At 37.8% G+C, this 20,054-nt stretch overlaps 1 protein-coding gene across 10 annotated transcripts in view; it reads left to right on the plus strand.

Moving 5' to 3' along the window:
* The first annotated feature begins 7,463 nt into the window (after window positions 1–7,463).
* ROBO1 (roundabout guidance receptor 1) overlaps window positions 7,464–20,054 on the plus strand; it is a 692,513-nt gene continuing 679,922 nt past the window's right edge. For 4 of the 10 annotated variants that reach the window (XM_015880154.3, XM_085547271.1, XM_085547233.1 and 1 more), the window contains exon 1: window positions 7,631–7,988. The gene's annotated coding sequence lies outside the window, so the exon portion shown is untranslated. Of the gene's footprint in view, window positions 7,558–7,630; window positions 7,989–8,064; window positions 8,440–8,792; window positions 8,946–20,054 lie in introns of those variants that run through there. The other 6 variants (XM_085547220.1, XM_085547240.1, XM_085547251.1 and 3 more) reach the window with 4 other exon arrangements.

Below are 20,054 nucleotides of genomic sequence, written 5' to 3' on the forward strand. Positions count from 1 at the left end.
AGTAAATTTAATAATTTTTAATAAACAGATTACTCCAAGGTTCTTCATAAGCACAAATGAAGAATGAAAATGCAGGAAGCTACATAAGAATAAGCTAGGAAACCTCCAACAATTTCATTACCAAAACAAGCTCACAAAAATAACTTGAAATCTCAACAAGCTCCTTATGAGATATCAAATTTCTGCCAATTAGCACAAAATTTGTATCCTTACTCTCAGTACCTTTCATCAGAAGCTAATAGAGATCAATGTAATTCTAGGAAATGAAGTAGAAAAACTCTTCTCAGGCATCTGAAAGTTTAAGTGTTATAAAACAACAAAAACAAATAAACAAACAAGCAAGCAAACAAACAAACAAACAAAAAACCAAGCAAGATTTAACAACCTAAGAATCATACAAAAAAAAAAAAAAAAAAAAGTCTTCTAGTAACAACACAAAATTTGGTCAGTTGATTCACTCTGTCTTTCCCATTGGCTGCACCAGAACACCTCTGAACACCACAAGACTTAGTTAAGCAGAAGAACATATATTCATCAGTTCAGAATAACACTTATAAGTAAGGAAAGACCATCTAAATGGGCTTTGGTGAAAACAACACATTTTTGGGAACAATAATCTTTATAATATTTCATATCTTGGGTATAGTATAATCATGTAGAATCACAGAGAATAAAAAAAGGTATATCAAAATCAAAGAGAAAAATTCTTAAATTCTTAAATTCTTAAATAATTTACAAGTAATGTGTTTAAAAAATCTCTACAAGTTCAGAACCACTGCTTGTGAAATATTTGTTAAATGAATTTTGCAGAGTAGTCATTAATAGTATGAATAAAGAAACCTCTTAGTTCCTTTTTCATCATCTAAGAAGCCTGGTTGGTGGCAAGTTCTCTCAGATATTTTAATGCTCTTTTTAATCCTTTATAATATATTCATAATCCCGTTGAACATCCTAATGTATTTACTTGTTCTTTTACTTTCTGTCTACCTCTTTACTTCTCACTGCTTGCACAGGATTTTTATGCCTCGGGAATACCTTAGACATGGATACCCACTTACCAGTTTAATGGAAGTCAAAAAGCATGGAACTAGTTTAGTTAAACTAAACTAACTTTGTAACCAGAGCAATTTTTTTTTTTTCCTTTTATACATAAAGTAGAAAAGGTTTCACACCTCAAAATGTTCAGGTTCAGAAAGCTCTTACATACTAAAGTTAACTCAAGAGTTAGTAAACAGTTGTAACTGCCTTCTCTTTTGTCTATAATGATTACTTCCAACCTGTAAAATGTAGTGGAATGTTTAATTATTTTTAATAAATAAATAAATAAAGCTTTATTCTGCTCTGATATGAGAATATCCTGCAGGTAATCAAGAATTACTTTCCATTCAAAAAATATTTTCAGTACATATGGAATACACAAGCCACAGTGAAGCACAGCTTAGACCAAGCCCAAGCCCAAAATTAAGATGATTCAGAAGTTCAAAAGTATGACAACATACAGAAGTAGCAATATACAACAGCAGTTATTTTGAATATAAACATACAGTTAAAATGTTTTAATTTTCTAGATGTCAGCTGTTCAGAAGGAAGATAGAATTCCCCTCAGAAACACCTAAATTTTTTTTGGCCCCTTAATGAATAGCTGAAATACTCCCTTCAACAAGCTTTTGAAGCTTTTTACTGAGCTCCTGACAAAATCTCTTTTGCCAAATATGTAGGGGCTTTCAAATATGATCAAGTGTAGCTGAATGACCTTAGAAGTCATTGATTAACAACGTGTATGAGTGCCAACAACATGGCCTGCTTGACTTCAGTTATGTTTGTCTCCCTTGTCTACCCAACTACCTCTTAGCAAGTATTAAAAACAAAACACCCACACAAAACAAAGAGTAATTAGAATTGCTACCCTTCTTGTATCTACTGCTTCTCCAATAAGAACTCAGTCTGAGCTAAAGGACCACACTCAGTTTTGCTAATCTGCAGCAGCTGGAGACCCATACACTCCCATAGAGGGTCCAGCTCATTGAACCTGAATGTCAGCTGCTCTGCTTCTAACCATGGTCTGCACTTCCTGCTCTCGTGGGAAACATAGTCCTGAGGTTCAGGTACCTGTGACAGTCTGCATACATCTTAAGCCTTGAACAGATATATGAATATTGCATGTTTTCAGTGCTGCTGTTTCCATCTATATTAAAGCCAACATTATCTATACACCATTAGGAAATAATTCCTTCATTCAAGTTTAATATCTCATCTTGACACAGTGTATTTTAAATAGAAGAGGAACTGTCAAGGTTTTGTACAATACTGAAAGCTGAATCTGATGATCCAAAAAGAACATTTCCAAGTTTGTGTTTCAAACAAAAATACCAATTGCTGTGTTGGTGTAACTGTTGTGGTCTAAGGATGAAAGTGAGATGGAAAACCTTCAAGAACCTGTAAGGTCAGCCGGCTTGGCTTCCCACTCCCCAGATGTACAAGTGGTTCTAGTTAAAAATATTATGTCTTCCTATGTTGAGACTTATTTGAGATCGAAAGTGATGTAATCTGGAATGGATATCCTCCATCGATTCCGCTTTTTAACCTTACTTTTTCAGTTGCTGGTAGAAGCACCATCAAAAACATTTTCACAATGACACTTTAGTTTCCTTTGACAAAGGGCAAAAGAATGCAGAATATTAAAGATCTCAGTGTCTGAATTTTCTTCAGTACTCATTTTCTTCTTAATTTGCAAGTTGGAAAAGTTTCTCTCTGGCATTTTACCTTCTTATGATAAATACTTTTGAAGTTCTTATTCTCTCCAGAACTCTTTGGATAGCACTAATTCATTTAGCTTTTTCTTGACATTATCTTTCCCATGCAGCTCTCACTAAGTGGATATGCAATCCATTTTTTACAGTTGGTTCAAAGTCATTTTAACCCTCATTCTTTGTGTCTGTGACAGAACATGAATTAATCCTTGTTTATATATATAAAATATATACACTTATTATTAAGCTCTAAAAAAAAAATCCCTAAGTGGACGCTATATAGAATAACTATTCAATACTTAAGGAGTCCACAATTCATTTAGGAAAAGCATTACTAGAGAATTCTCTCCTTTAGTTGCTTTCCAGACTTTCTTAGAGAAAAATGTAACTGTACTGCATGGATGAACAAAGCAGTGCTATCAGTATACTGAAAGTATCTTGTTGTCTTTTTTAACTCTTTAGCAGGAGTTATACAACTCAACCCAAAGCAGCAGCATCTGAAATTCTAGAAAAATGGAAACAGCTGAGAGCCAGTGGAATTGTGAACTGTAACCATTCCTTATCTGCTAACAACAGCTGTCAATCAGACTGGAAGTGTCTTAAGCTTTGGAATAAAATGATTGCTTGGAGGGCTAACTATAATCTGCACAAGGAAATGGCATACAAGTTGGTTGCTACCAGCTTGAGTTGCACAAAATCATTATCTAATTGCATCTTTGTCTTATAATTCTGTTGTAATCAAGACTGTTATTCTTTATTATTGTCTAATCCTTTGTATAGACAATTCTGATCAAACTTTTATAGTGTAACTTGTGCATATATATAATTTTTTACTTTTTTTATTCAGCTGTTTTTTGGGTTTTTTTTGGTTTTTTTTTTGTTTTTTTTTTTTTTTTTTGAAGCCTCAGTTTCTTACCTTTTGTTTCTCCATTCCCAATACTTCCTTTCTACCTTTTCTGACAACTCATTACTAGACATGCTGGCAGTTGGTTAATACCAGATACTTGAGAAAGACCCAGTGCATTATTCTGTTAACTTTAAAATTCAGTTCCACACTCTGTTGTTGTTCTTCAGAAATCATCCTTCTACTCTTTTCCTTGCAGAACTGCCTGACATTCAACTTCTGTCCTCATCAGTATGGGGCTTTTTTTTTAAACTGATATTCAGAAGGCACCTTCTGCTTTTATAAATGGGAAAGGCAGAAAGGGATGAATCCACATTTTTAGAATCTAGTTTGATCCAGGAAGGATGAAATGGCAGTAATCCCCCAGACTTTTCTTCAAATACATTACCGACTACAGATAAGCAAGGATGAAATTTATCTCCAAGTACATAAGTGAATCTGGGAGAATAACAGTACACAAAATCCTTGTTAGGCTTCATACTACTTCTGCAGGAGCACAAATTCTGTTCTCACAACAGAATGAGAAGTCTGTGTTCCATTAGTATACTGCAGCAATACCTACATATTTACCACACATAAATTGAACATTTTAAATATGAGCAAACTTATATATTTTCTAATTATTCTTGCCCTGTAAAATGCAAAGCAGGTTTGTCAAATGTGTGACTATTCTGCATAAGACAAAGCATTCAAATCTTAAAAAGAAATCCTCAACATACCTCTGTGCAATGGGATGTAGGCACTATTTTTCATTAATTTATGTAGCAATATGTGAGAAACCCTCTGAAGTTCACAATGAACTTATGTTTTTTTCTCAAACACTACCAAACTTTTAACAGAATCTGTGTCTCTATTGGTAACATAAATACATGCAGTTGTTTTTTTCTCACTGAATAGTCACTACAAAGCATTTGCCCTCTTCATGTTCAAGCTACACTGTGTGAATATTTCCACAGATGAAATAAGTGTTAGATTTGACCAGGGGCTTGGATCAAGGGGACAAGTCAGCTCGCTACCACAGACTTGAGATCAGGCTATCACATGGTACTCATAGTATAGATAAGCAAGTTATTTGCCTTTATATGCTGTTATTTTATTTCATACAAACTCAAACGTTAACACTTGCCTTCCTACATAGGAATGCATGCTTTGCTGATTACTAGAGATAGAAAAACGTAATGCTGATATATGACAGTCACTGTTGGCTATACTTCCTTCTTACAGTGCCCCACGTCTACATGAACATCATTTTCCAAAGACAAGTTGGAAACAGACTTGTGTCATCACACATGCTGACTTTGGAAGCTACTCCAAGAAGAAACTATTCCAAAACATCTTTGATTGGTAAACATGTAAAATGTGAAGAGTCTTCAATATCTAGAAAACTTAGAAATGTGTTAAATTGGTAATCTAAGGTTGTGTTAGGTACTTAACCACAGCATGCTTTACCTTGACTATGTATCATTGATAACTATCTTGTAGAGCACAAATAAATAGCTCAATATTTCATGCACAGCCTTGCTAATGTTATGAAAGATACAGGTATTAGATACACACACAAATGAGGAACATATAGATATATAGATATTGTCATTCTTCAAAGAACTTTGGTTAGTGTAATGTTTTATTTATTTGCTTGTCCTCCAACAAGCTATTAGTTGGTGTGATAATTGATCAAGCAATTGCATTTTAATTGTGGTAATAGAGCAGCTTTGTGATTTATTCCTCTTGGTTTTGTTTCCCTACAAAATCATCATCTTAACTCAGATGTTTAACCACCCACCCCATTTATCTGCTAAAACTGTTTCACAGCCATATTTCATTAATCTCTGAAGGCACTACAATGGGCAAGGCAATTTCTCTCCTTCCCACAGTAATTTCTTAATTGTGATGGTGTTGATTATCACTTCTATAATTTGCACTTACACCAATCTACTATTTTTGCTAAATTTGCAAATGATGGAAATTACCCACTATTTTACATTATTTTGTTACATAAAATTGATGTTAATCAGACATGTCTTTAAGGTTGTCGTAGAAACAATAGGGCTCATGGAAGTAACAGGTGAAATGTGTATGCTGAACTCTTAGTTCAGCAGAATTTGTCATAAGTAGACTGAAAGGAAAATAAATAAAATAAAATAAAATAAAATAAAATAAAATAAAATAAAATAAAATAAAATAAAATAAAATAAAATAATGAAACAAAAAACTGGTCTGAATGGTAAACAGCTACAATATCTTCCTTTACAAATTTTACTCACTAGTGTATTAGTCACCTGTTTTCAATGTAACATAACTGAAATGTAAACTTGTTTTTGAAAAAGAAAGAACATGATATCTGTAAGTAGGGTGATAACTGAAGAGTAAGATTCAGAGGAGGTTATTAATTGCACCAGTGCATCCTTTCTGACAACAGAAACACTGTAGTGCTTTGGGCTATACTTGTTACCTAAGGAGTAAAATACCCAAACCAAAGTAGGAACCGCTTTTGGAGAACAAAGAATTGGAATCCTCTTCCAGCAAAGCACCAGATCTTACAGACAAACTGTGAGGTGGTCTGAAACACAGCACTGGAGACCTGACTTTGAACTGACGCTGTAATGCCTCCCTTGTCAGAGGCACTGAAGCACAAAAATGCTGATTCCCTGCTCCTCTCTCTGCTGCTCTCTCCAAGGCACACAGACTGCTCCATTCAGAGAATGTTTCAACTACTACTGTTGATTCTCAGAGTGCAAGGCGCATTTAAGCATCGTATTTCCCTACATGCTGTTTTAACTTTGTCTTTTCCTGCCTACGAACCAGGTGAAATCATGGGCTTGTGGCTAACAATGTTTTGCTCTGAGTTTGACATTTCAATATTTGTAAAACTGCATTTGTTGTAACATTTGCGCTTGGTAGCTCCCAATTTGAGTGGAACGACATTGCCACATTAACACTGCCCTATACACAGAACCTTTGGGACAATGTCCCTTGTCACTGACTGCTATTCTTCTGTGCAGGGCAGTGGGTACTGACTGGATCTTTAACTGCCTTGTGCATCATGATATATCACAGGATGTATTTCCAGATGGCCTTCAAATATTACTTAAAAGATTTCAATAATAACTTGCAATTTACAACCCACTACTGTGCATTTCCTAAATATACACTATGTATATGTTGGATATTATGTACAAGGCAGAGATAGAAGTTGAGCTCCGTCTGCCAATCTCACATATGCCAGTGCCTACATTGTTTTCAGTTCTCAGTTTTGCTGACCTTTGCCATTACTGTCTCACGCTTACTCCCTGTTTAGCAGTCAATAATGAAACGCTGTATCTGGTTTTGGTCTTTTTACTGCCTGAATTTTCAAATGGGATATCTTCTTTCAGTCTGGTGATTTCTTCTTTCAAACAAGGGCCATCATTAAAATATCGCAAACTAGCAGTCTCTCCATTGTTTTTCTTTAATGGAAAAAGCCAGTCTTGATCATCCATTCTACTTTATCTCTCATAATTAAGAACAAATAGTCTATTTTTTTTTTTAATAACACTTCTCCCTCTTTGCACAGAGTGATATGCCATAACCTAGGAAAGAACAAGACACCAGTAAGTGAAACGCAATGAGTAAATTACCACTGAAATAACCACATAATAATTAGGGACCGTGATGGATAATTTCCACAGCACAGAAAGAAAAGCAGGATGAGGGGCTTTGGGGGAGCTAGGGGGGGAGGAACAACCAACAGGCTTAAGGTAAATAAAGCCCTGGATTTATTTTGTTGAAATCGGACACGCATTTCTCACACCAGGCTGCACAAAGGCACTGGGAGAGCAGCTCAGAAAGGGGAGCTTGCATGACATCCGCTCATCAGGCGGCTCGCTCCCGGCCGAACGCGGCCACACGTCCCACAATACGGAGGTAACGAATCAATTAAGCGGGCCCGGCCCCCACCCCCCCTCCTCAACCCGTGCCCGCGCGGCCGCCGCGCTTTGTAGTTCCCGGCGCCGGAGCAGTAGGACCCAGGGGCCCTCCGCAGCCACCAATAGACGCTGCTACCGGGATCTATTTGTATGCAATGCCTCCTGCTCTGAGCATTAATAGTAATACAGATAACGGGTCTGAAAGAATTCTCTTCTGAAGAAGGATTTGGTTTTCCAGGGTCCTGATACCAGGAAGAAATCCGGTTTCATCCCCCTTTTGATTTAAGCCTCCCCAGCAGCTTGTCGTCTGAAGCGCTCCCTCTCCCTCCGATACCGATACCCATCCGTGGCTTCGCTCTGTGCAGGGAAAGTTGCACGGGGCCGCCCGCCGGATGGAGCCGCGACTTCTCTGAGCGCTGCTGCCCCGAGGTGAGTCCCAGCGGAGCGGCCGCGGGGTGGGAGCCGGGGGTGGCATCCCTGGGCTGCGGGCGGCCCCGGGGCGATTGGAGAGGGCGATGCGGGAGAGCCGAGCTGAGCGGCCCAACAAGTTTCCCTCCGGTACCGGGGCGGGTTTATTGTGAGCAAAGTTGCCGGGGTTAGCTCCGCGGGACGGCATCCCGTTTTATCGTCTCGTTCGCAATTAACAAAGAAGTTTGGCCGCTGCGCAGCCGGCGTCCCCCGCTGCGGGGCGGCTGCGCGACACTCCGCTGGTCGGGGCTCAGCTCCGCAACTTGTGGCGGAACGGCGGCTTTGTTTCGCCCCCGCGCCCGCAGGGATGCTGCCCGGCCGGGGGGCCGTCCCCCTCTGCCGACTCCGGGGGAGACCGAAAAGCAGCGGGGAGGGGGAGAAATATAGGCGTTATGTGCAGTGAGTGCATCATGTGCGTGTATTTCTATGTCTATATAGAGGTGTAAGAAATGGAGAGCGGGAGGGGGCTACACACTCGGGGGGGGGGGGGGGGGGAAGGCTGATCTCCACTGGGGCTCTTAAGGGGTGCTCAGTCAGCGGGTGTGCGGCCGTCTCCCCACACAATGGAGGGCCCCCAGCGGGGCGGGAGGGGGGAGAAAGAGGAGGAGGAGGAGGAGGAGGAGGAAGAGGAGGGAGGTCTCCCGCTCCGCTGCAGCCTCTGCTGCAGTGCCGCATCCCCTGTCCGCCCCCGCCCCGCGGGGCAGCGCCCCCGAGCAGCGCGGAACCGCCGCCCCAGCGCGTAGCCGCGGCTGCAGGACACCGCCCCCCGGGCTCCGTGGCGGGGCCGCAGGTGCCGCGGCAGCGGGGCTCCTCCGGGTGTCCCTCGAGCCTCGGAGCGCTGCCGCACCTGGAAAACGGGATGGGGACGCAGAAATGCAAAAGGAGGGGGCGATGAAGTTGATCTGCAACGTGATCAGCGTTTGTAGTTTTCTTTTTTCTGAGTGTTTGCAGATGGTTTTTCGTCATGATTTGTTAAGGTTAATTAATGACTGATGACTCGAAAATCAATTGAAGCGAGCTTGGCTTGCTCCTAACTCCGATTTCACTTGCTCTTGTATCACAATTTGATTTAAAACTGCTGATGGTTGTGAGTACACTGAAGAACTTCCTGTCAGAAAGCTTTTTTTGGAGGGGGAGGGATAATTGTGGCATACTTGTATGTCACAGAGCTATAGGTAGAAGGGATACTGATATGTAACCATTGTGCCATATATCGAGGCTCAGATGATAGGCATTCGAGCTAAGAGCACTTTTCAGTAAACCTAAGTTCGTGTGCCTCACTAATGTAAAAAGAAGCTTTTGTTGAATGCAGTTTGTAGAAAAAGATAGGAACGTCCTGCTAAAGTGTGGAGTAATAAGGGTAATTTCTAAGTATCGCGTCTGACTCTTTCTCGATGGGCTGCTTTCTACGTTCATCTCACATGTCTAACTGAATGTTTTCTGCATACATCTTAGGCTGATGGGAATTCCAGTGGCATTACACTGGTGTAAATGGGCTGTAAACGTGTGGCGGCAGACCTACTATTTGGTGATTAGAGACAAGAAAGGAAGGTGGAGAGCTAATAAAATTATTCTAGTGTTTGCCAGACTGGATAGCTCATTCTTTTTCAGTCCTTCAGCAGTGACGCTGGACTTTCACCAGCTGTCTGGCATTCGTGTCCAAACCCCTACAATAATGGGTTCTTATAAGCATTTTTGGTACCATAACTGACCGTTGACCACAAACCTTACTGATTTCCATAAGAATTCTCACTTGAAAGACAAAGGATGCCATTGTGGCAGTGTGAAGCAGTTTGCCTGCTGCTTATTGACTTTTTAGTGAGACAAAAACTCAATCCTCATCTCCTTCTTTTCTTAGTCATAGTGAGTATTGAACCACTCGAATATTGCAGAAATAAGGAGGACTTGACCAGTTCTGCAGTGAAGTACCTGTAGATGTCTTTGCTGAGGCACAAACAAGTGTCTCATTAGACATACTCTCCCAATAGGTCTTTGAAAGGAATTAAATTCTTGAAAGGAAAGGCTGAGTTCTGTAGCTTTCTCTTGTTAATATTTCGTTTGTTACTAGATACTTATATACATATTTAATTTCGTGGACCTCATGCTTTGTTGTTTTCTTTTGCTGTAACTGTATAAGATAAGCAACATAATACTTCAAGTGCCTGAGATAGAGCTCCCTAAAGTAACTTTCTGTGGTCTGTGCACAGGTCTGAACCTCAGCCTGAGCAATAGAGGCAAATGCGTAAGCCACAGAAAACTCAGATTAATAAATAAATAAATAAAAAAAAAAAATTGAAGATGAGCAAATACCATATACTTTCCTCACATAATGAAATCTTAAATGAAGCTGAGAGCAGAGAACTCTGTTCTGATGTCCGAGCTGTGACATGATTGTTGTGGCATATGGCGAGGTATAATTTCAGCTGACTAGTACAGTTAACAAGCAAGTGAGAAAAACAAGGGTTAAGGGGAGCAGAGGGTGGGAGAAGTCAAGGATTTATATTCCCTTGGCCTTTCACATTAAAGGAATTCCATGGGATTTCATCCTTTTGGAGTGAAATCAGTTGTCAAGCAAAAAGTGGAAGTTGACTGTGAGTTTGTTTGCCTAAGTTATGAACTTGCTCTCCTGTGTGTTCCCCATCCTAAGAGACATTCTGCAATCTCCTGTTGCTTAGTGTCAGACCTGGTAGCAGGTGACAGAATTTACTTGTTTGTGGGATTAACACATTACTTTTTTTGTTTTGTTTTAAATGAGAGTTAAATTATGTAAATTTAACTTCTGTTTTCTTCACATGTATGTCTTTCTCTTATGTGGCTTCAAATGCAGAATGGAAAACAATCCCACTTCTTCCCTGTAGCACATGTCCTGTTTATGTGGATATATTTCTGCATGTCCTTGATACTTTCCCTGCTACATGTTTGCTAGGGTGCAAATTCAGGAACTTGAAGTATTTTGATATCTTGAAGGCAATACCAGAGTTACTGAAGATCAAGAATGGAGTTTATTTGCAACATTATTTGTCTACACTTTATTTTTACAAACAATAGTCATGTCCTATGAAATTGCAGGTTCAGCACTTTGCTCTAGATTTGGGAGGAGTTTGTAATCTAATGATTTTTGCTCTTTTCCTGTGTTCTCTAATCTGTAACTCTACCAATTGGAATGGATTTGCACGCAGATTTACTTGAATTATAAGAAAAATGACCCCCTCAAAAAACGTAGACAATTTCAAGGGTCATTGAGGTGATAAATTACACAGTAAGGATAAGAAGAGAAACACTGTGTGTTCTCCTGTGCAATTACAATTTGATAGAATTTTTAAAAAATAATCTCTAGAAGGGAGAGTAAAACTGAATGGGCCTTTAAAGAACTCTGAGATAAACATAAATACTCTGAGCACATAATTTAAACATGCAGCAACACCATAAGGCTTAAGAATACTCACATAATGCTAACCCAGCATACTGAAGGACATAGTGAAACATCTTCAGAAGACGTAACAGATACCCTGTGTTTCACCTGTAACATCTACCTGTCTAACCTACTCAGTCTATAAATCTCTCATTCTTTATCCATCTTGTAATCATCTGTCCCATCAGTTCTCTCTCAACACTGTCAATTTATAGTCTGCCAAACACATCAATCCTTTGCCTCAATTAACTCCTTCTCTTTTCCCAAATTCTCCAATCATTATGCTGTCCTTGTCTATCTTGAGGCCCATGTTTCAGCCTCCTTCTTGCCTTCCCTGCTCAGCTCAGCATAACTTCCATGAGGGAAGATTTGTTTCCCATCTGCTATCACCTGTCTTCCTTAGTGATTTCTCGGTCTTTACTCCAGGACTGCCAGTTCATGAGAGTTAATCATATTTTCACATCAAGTTTATTTCTTTGTGTGTCCTCTAGTTTTCTCATTAGGGAGCACAGTGAGTGGATTTGCCCCTTCTCTGAATTAGACTTGCCTCTTTCTTCACAGTCTGTGTAAACAGATCCTTTCACCAACCAAATGAGCATGACAGAGTTGGCAGGAAACAGAAATGTGACTTAGTGGCATCTTGATCACTCCCAACTTATGGAGGACATTAATCCTGTTCCAAATTTTTTTGTATTAAATCTGACTTCAGACAAATACTGTGTGTTTGTAATGTTCAAAATCAGCTGAAAGAGCCCGAAAGTAGTCAGCTGAGTGCTTGAGATCCTGGCCCACAGACTTTGCTTTACATGTTTTTTTGGCTCTGTCCCTTCTTGTAGCCTGGTGCAATAAGGATAGAAGATGCTGTTTGCCCATCTTCCTTAAAATTTCCTTGAGCATTCACACAGGATAGTTTCAGTTTCAGCTGATGAAATATGACTACTGGAAAAACAAGAACCATAAGACCTTAACCTCTGGCAAAAATGTATTTGGAACTGAGCTTCCTTACTTCTGCATGAAGCAATTCCTTCTCATTTGTTCTTCTTCTCTTTCTGTAATATAGTAGCTGTCATGATTTATACTGCAGTTCATGCTGCCTGGATCTTCACCTTGCTCACTATGCAGTGTTTCCTTCACTCCAGAGAATGGCACTGAACTCTAAAACCCTTTCATCATGTTTCTGAATTACAGTGGAGTTGATCTGAGTGTCCTTCTTGAGGAAGTCCTACATTGTCTCTATGTTTCAGGAGAAATGTTCAGGCTGAACAGAGAATCACTTCAAGCTGTACTTTGAATGTGGATTTTTCCCTGTTTAATTTAGGATAAAAGATTCTGCATATATTTTCTTGTATGCTGTGGATTTCTCTCACAGAGCCCTTGGCTGGGTAAATAAACTGTGAGGGGAAAGGGTGCACCCGAAGAGTGGATTTGAAGTCTATCTTTGTCACTCCTTATAAAAATATGTCTGTTCCACTCCTAAAAATAGCACAAGGAAGAATTTTACTGATCTGGTAAACTAGGATATAGTTGCCTGTGATTCTTCACAGTACCAAGTTTACTACAATGATTCAACTGTAATATATCACTTCAGATACATGTAGTATTTTCATGGGGTGTTTGAACTTAGATATTGTAGTTCATTAAATATTTGTATTAAATGTTTGGGTTTTCTTGTTTGTTTGATTGTTTTTGGTGCTAAGGGTGATACTATCCTTGTACTTTTCTTTAAGAGGAAACTGCATAAAGATAAAGGAAAAAAGTTAGTAAATAAAAGGCACCAGCTTTCACTGTGTTGGCACTGAGTTGCCATAATCACACTATTTAGTCAATTATTAGTACTTTCTGTAAAAACCAAGACTTATGTAACTTCATTAAGATTTCTACATTTACGGGATCTCAGTGTTAAAAAGTAACAGAAAAACTAAATGTGAAAATTGGTGATCTTCTGAGACAATGTATAACCAGAAACAGATCACACCACTCCAGGAGGACATAACTGCTTGTGATGTTGCCCATTAAAAATATGGAAGTCTAAGCAAACTGCAGTTATTTTTGTAACTCACCCTTCTTTTAAGAACACAAAGACTTTAAAGCAGTATGTTAGTATGAACATCTGGGCAATATAGTTGTAGACTCATTTTTGTTCCTTATAAAACTCTCAACTCACTAAACAACAAATGTTTCCAAATTTCCAGTCTTGCATACCAAACTTAACATCTGAAAGTCAAATGTTTTTCATTCTCGCTCATTTATCATCAGTGGTAGTTGTGACTTGGATGAATTCTACAAGTTTATGCCTTAAATCCACATGTTATATCAAGAATTTTATTAGTGATAAATGCACTTCTGCATATGACTTAATTCTTTGAACCTATTTGTGAGCTTTTATAGCTAGTGAGTGGGGGGGCGGGGGAAAGTCATCTCTGCATTAAAAATGAAACACGAAAATTAAACAGATTATCTGCAAAAAGAATTGCAGGCAGTTCTAACTGAAGTATTCCAATAACATAAAGCCAAGTTCAGTTCCTGGGTAAGCCCCTCATTCATCTGAGCAGCTTTGGAACTTCTGAATTTTTAAAAAAAAAATGGATGAAAAAAATGCTATTAAAAACAGTGCACACACAACATCTAAAGAGAGTTGAAATGTATCTCTCTTTCTTGTATCATGGTGTTGAAATCAAGCCTGACCACTTATAGTACTGATGTTGAAGCCCTAAAAAATATTTCCCTTAAATTCTTTTTGATTGAGCATATTGTTTATGGAAGAAAGCAAGACATGCTTTTGAGCTATCTCCAGTATGGTATGAAGAGATAGGAGCACTTCCTCTGTATGTAATAGGAGATGAATGAGAGGATGGAAAGTATGGCAGAAGGAATTGCAGGACTCAAACACATTCCATCTTGCATGGAGATTTGAAACTGCAAGTTAATTTCATCTTTGTTTGCCAAAATACATTTTGGAATAGTATCCCACAGCTTATTCTCCATGTACATGAGGAAATGCCATTGTAGAAAACAATCTGTAAAATAGTGGTAAGGAGAGACTCAATAGATATTGAAATATATATTGAAAATACAAATATGAATAATGGTAGTGACTACAAGACAAGTGAAACCTGGAGGCTTTATTAGGGATGTTGTTTACTCAGAAAAAAATGTGGGTTTCTCTTTCTCTGAGTGTTACAGACATGGACTGTTAAGATGGAATAAGGATTGTTATATCACACAAGTTGCCTTTGATACATTACCCAAAGCAGGACTTTTGTTTCCTAGATCCTCAACAAGATGTAGAATATTATACTTAACAATAAAATGTTAAGTACAAATACAATGATTCTTTTGTACCTATTCCCATGGAATGGCAATGGAATTATTTCACTTTACACAACTGGCAGAAATAAGCAGTACTTCAAAAGATGAAACCAGACAAAGCTGATCTTAGTTTGACTTCGTCAAGTTATGCTGGATATTGTAAAGAAAAATCTTTCATTGATCCAGAAGGACCCCAGCCACAGGCGAGTTGATGTTTTTTGCAGCAACAGGGACCAAGTTTGAACCTTGCAGGTTTTATGCTCATTTGCTTATCATCTCATGTAAACACAACAAAAAATTCAGAAGGGGAGTTGATGTACTTTGCTAATAACAAAATAATCCAGATTTCTTATTGCTGACCTCTGTGTGGCTCTGCAGCACATTGCTAATCCCAGATTATGTGCAATTTCTTATGTCAGGATTAACGTACAGTAAAGACAATCACTAAATATTTTTTTTTAGTTTGGTTGAAGAAATTACTGCTCTGTTACACTCAGATGATCATGCACGACAGAAATCTTTTCTCATGTTATTCCCACTGAGCTCAGTATTTGTGTTTTAATATCCAGGGAACCATTACTCAGCTGTCTTTTGCCCACAATAACCAAATGTTTTTTAATCTCAGTGGAAGATGTTACCGTGAAGTAAAGTAGAGCTTCTGTAAGAGGCACACATCTGTAGGTATATATGCTGAAGTACTATGAAACTAATTGCCTAAGGAATCAGGATCCAATACATAAATCCATCTTCTTTTCATAATATGGTACTCTTCTATCACGGTCTTGTCTAGATTTATTGTGTAGCATATCATACATGTGGTGTTTGTTTGTTTTAACTACTATGTGCCACTCATCACAGGGAAGATTCCCATGTATAACAGCTGTTAGAACAACACAACCAGCAGGCAGTAATGTGCTACTATGCTTACCAGAGTATACAAGTCACTTGTGTGGATGCTGTCTGCATGCCCTAAAAGGGGGATTGTATACCAGACTCCACAGCAGTCTGCTGTTCCAGAGGTGAGGAGGACAGGAAAGCATGTGGGGTTCCAGCTTTTCTGTATACATCCTCATTTTCTTGTACAGCTATTCTCTGCCAGGGTAGATGGATGGCTTGGACTGAGGCCATGTCTCCTTGCAGACTTGTTTGTCTGCATGAGTTACAGCTGTTCTAATGAGTCTTTCTTCTGTGCTGTGCTAACCGTTCACAGGACTTGTCCTAACCAAAGTATTTGAAGTACTTTCATTAGCGAATGATTTGAATCCGTTACAGTATTTACCACATAGAAACTGTGATGTATAGACTTAACAGTTCAGGAGTTTTCTTGGAAAAAATAGCTCCTTTGCAATCTCTGAGTCTATCCTGTCTCAAATATACTTTGGGAAAAATATTGTAAATAGAAATGTTAATATCTTAGTTATTTATCAGTTATTCATAATCTGTAAGCTCTTAAAAATACAATTTTTTCAGAAGCAGATAGTCTGTCATCAAACCCTAGCAATAAGAGAGTATAAATGAAAAAAAATATTATGTGTGAATTTTTTCAGGAGAGAGGAAATAAGCTACACATTTCTGCTCTTTTCAAGATGAGTTTCTTGACTATGCTGTCCCTTGGCATTGTAATAAAAATAAATATTACATGAAACATATGATTTTTAATTAAAAATGTATCCCACATTTAGTTAAGCAAAAGGAAGTCATAAGTTTTTTTCTTTTCTGTTGTTTTGTTTTGCTGTGTTTCTTTGATAGAAGAAAGAAAAAATTGCTATAAAATATGTTGCATAAATGGTCTTTCATGTTCCAGTTTTGCTCCCTCCATCCCTTGTGACATCAAGCCATATTTCACATAGAAGTTTAGCTGTTATCATATGTGGCACTGAAATGTTCGTCGGAAATTTAGTTACTGAGCCTGCTACTCCCTCTTGTTGAATGGATACAGTTTTTGTGAATAATTCTGGAGAAAAATAACGGAAATTCACCAAATTGGAAATTTATTTTTGTTCTTCTTCATATTTCTTGCAATATTGTGCAGAAAACATTATAGGTAAGGACTGCTGCAACAGGCAACTAAGCTAACTGAAATGCTGCTCTACCTTGATCACTGAGTATGGTCATTTCTGGAGTGCAGGACTACAGTTTTGTTCCTCTTGCTTTCAAAAGTCCTTGATGTAGAGCAGCAGGGAGTATTCTAGGCATGTGACAGCAAGTTATTTGTCTGTAGCAGAGATGCAGTACTCTTCTCTAAAGCTCAGCTTCAAATAATAGTGTTCTTAATTGGTATGTAGCAATCATGTAAAGTGATATGTTTGTAGGTGAAAAGTGAACAGCACTTTAACGTCTAGTTTGAGAAATAGTTGTCTTAAAGACAAGTAAATAAAATCATGCTGCTGAAATGGAGCTAGTGATGATTCTTAAGGAGATGATACTGTGTGACAATAATTTAAATTAAAAAAACAAACAAACACACAGCACAATAATCATTAATAAACCCTCAGGAAATGCAGTATCAGAAATGACATTAATGGAAAGATTATTCAAACAGTTTTTGTTCAAATGTACAATTTTTGTTTCCTTAGCAGTAGATTATTGATATAGAATAGAGGTTTGCTGTGGGAATGGTGATTGTATGTCTGTGATAGGTTTGGCTATGGAATATGATATGTATGTTTAAAGTATAAAAAAAAAAAAAAAAAGAGGAGAGAGAGAGAGAGGAAAAATACCCATATATATGGTCATATTATTACCCATGAGCAATTTTCAATGGTTTCCAAGAAAACTGCTTGAATAATGCATAAAAATTTGAAAAGGTAATACGAAGGCCTATTACTTGCCTATGTCAGTAATGGCTGAAAAACACTCATTTGTGATGCTGATGTCTGCTCATTCCCCCTTCATAACAACTATCAGTCCATTGCTATCTTTAAAATAGAATACCAGAAGCTATCACAGTATTAAAAGATCAAAGTTGTGTATGTGCTAATACAGTTCATTAATAAAGTGCATTTATTAATAGTTTGTGGCTTTGAAAGATGTTAACATCATTTTTAGTTGTTATGTATCAAATAAAACTGTTCCATAGCAGTAACAGAGTAAACAGTCACCAACATCATGACTTAAACTTGTACCTAAATAAGCTAACTTTGTCTTCTGTAGGTTAGCTAGAGTATATTCACTGGAAATAAATCACAAGGAACACGTAGGATCTAGATTCTCTCAAGGATATAAATAGTACAAGTGGAAACAAAAGATTGGAATTTTCCAGAATTTTGCTTGAGTCTTTAAAGTCTGTTGTCACCTTTTAAACTGCAAAATGTAAAAGAATGGCTGCAGTGGTAAAATAAGGTTAATAAATAGGAAAAATACTGCATAGTACTTTGTAAATGTTTTCATAAGTATATTTTTCTTTAAGTGGTATATGATTTATGGAGTATGCCTGTGTGAATTGTACCTCCCACCAGTAGCTTCTCCACATGGAGAAAGAATGGCTTATTGCAGCTGTCAGCTAATGAAATGACTCCTGCAGTTCAAGTAGTTGCAGCTTTGGGCTGAAAAGTGTGGTTCTGACATTTTTTGGCAACGTCTACCAATGTCCTGTGGCAGAGGGTTGTAGTTCTTTGTCATGATCACAACTACTGCAGTGAGCAAAGACCTGGAAGACTGGAATATCAGATATAATTGTATACTTTAATCTGTGATTATTTTTTTTTCTTGGTTTTTTTTTTTTTTTTTTTTCCATCTGAGAAGCAGAAAGTGCCAAATTTTGTAATTTTGTGAAAATGTGATATTAGAGGTCAACACACTGACAGCATATAAAATTACTTTCTTAAAATTGGAAGGAAAAAAAAGAGAGAAGTCTTCACAGAAGATAATCACAAGTTCATGTAGGAGACACAGTATGGCTGTCTGGGTATAGGAAAAAATATCTTCCATGTCATGTTAATACCTTTATTTGTGAAGCCTTCAGGTCATGGATTATGTCCTCTTGAATGTATTCTGCTTCTAGGTTTCTTAAAAATCACTAAGTCCAGATAGCATGCAAATAAATGGATAAAGTAGCTGAAAATAGCCTGTTTCATCACTGCAATATTTATGGCTGTAACTCAAAAAGAAATGATTGCAATGCTAGCATTCGTACCTGATTCCTCAGAGTGTAAATGCACCTGCAGACCTTTTATTACAGTCTAACTGGAGGGCTGGTGACTAATCTCAGCATGGTTGAGCAGCAAATGTTGGAGGATAATTGGATCTGCAGGCTAAGATAGTATGAATGTGGAAGGTAGGGAAGACTGCTATGTAGTTATTTTACATTGTGTTTGAAATCTGCTGTTTGTTTGTAATTTTATGTGGAAGATAACTTACCTTAGAAGGTAAGAATTATAAAATTTCATTGAAATGAAAGATTGAGATTAATATTCCCAAAATAATGCTTTTGTAGTCATCAGCTGGTAAGCAGCATATGCTGAAGAGCTCATTCAATAAAGCTTTTAAACCTTTAATAAACTGTGAACATATTTACAGGTTGGTTTAAAAGTGGATCTTTGAATGCTGAATTCCAAGTTGAGTATTTCAAGTATTATATCTACTACAGAAATAGCATACTCGCTTATAGTTTCTTTTTTTCCTTCTAAATGAGAGTTCAATAGGTTTTTCTATGGTAAATTACAAACAAAAAAATATCACCAAGTTACTCTTGGCCCATTCTGGCTTTCTTCATGTCATCTACAGTGCTGAAGGTGGAATTTTTTTTTATTATTTTTTTATTTTTTAGCAGGGGTAGCTTGAACAGCTGCTACTGCTGCAGTGAGTCTTGAACTATATTATTAGTTCCCTGCCTGTCCATTCTGTTTCCACTTGATAAGAAATCTGTTCTTTCATGGTTCTTTACATTAGAACACTTAACTGCTCAGGGTAAGATACATTTTGTTTTCTTCTTTGCAAAGTTATCTTGATGAATGCATATTCAATAAAACCGTAGTTTTTAAGATAAAACTTGTTTGATGGGAGGGCAACACAATCCCTATGGCTGTCAGTCACACTGTTGTGATTAATCAGTCATGGTGTTACTCATGCTAAATTTCAGAGAGGTGTAGTCCATCATACATGGAGTCTAGCAACTTCTAGTTGTAATACTTTGACATTGTCCTCTTCTTATAGGGCTCAAAAAAGTAAATTAAAAAAGCCTGCCTCATTACAGTGATGTTTGTTCTCTCCTTACAGATGACTTTGGAATCTGCTAAGAGAGTTTCAGGTCTTAAAAGACCTAAATTACAGTAAATACTGGTGTAGAAATGCACACATTAACATCC

Source organism: Coturnix japonica, chromosome 1 (assembly GCF_054131305.1).
Source record: "Coturnix japonica strain WE chromosome 1, WE-NBRP24, whole genome shotgun sequence".
NCBI lineage: Eukaryota > Metazoa > Chordata > Aves > Galliformes > Phasianidae > Coturnix > Coturnix japonica.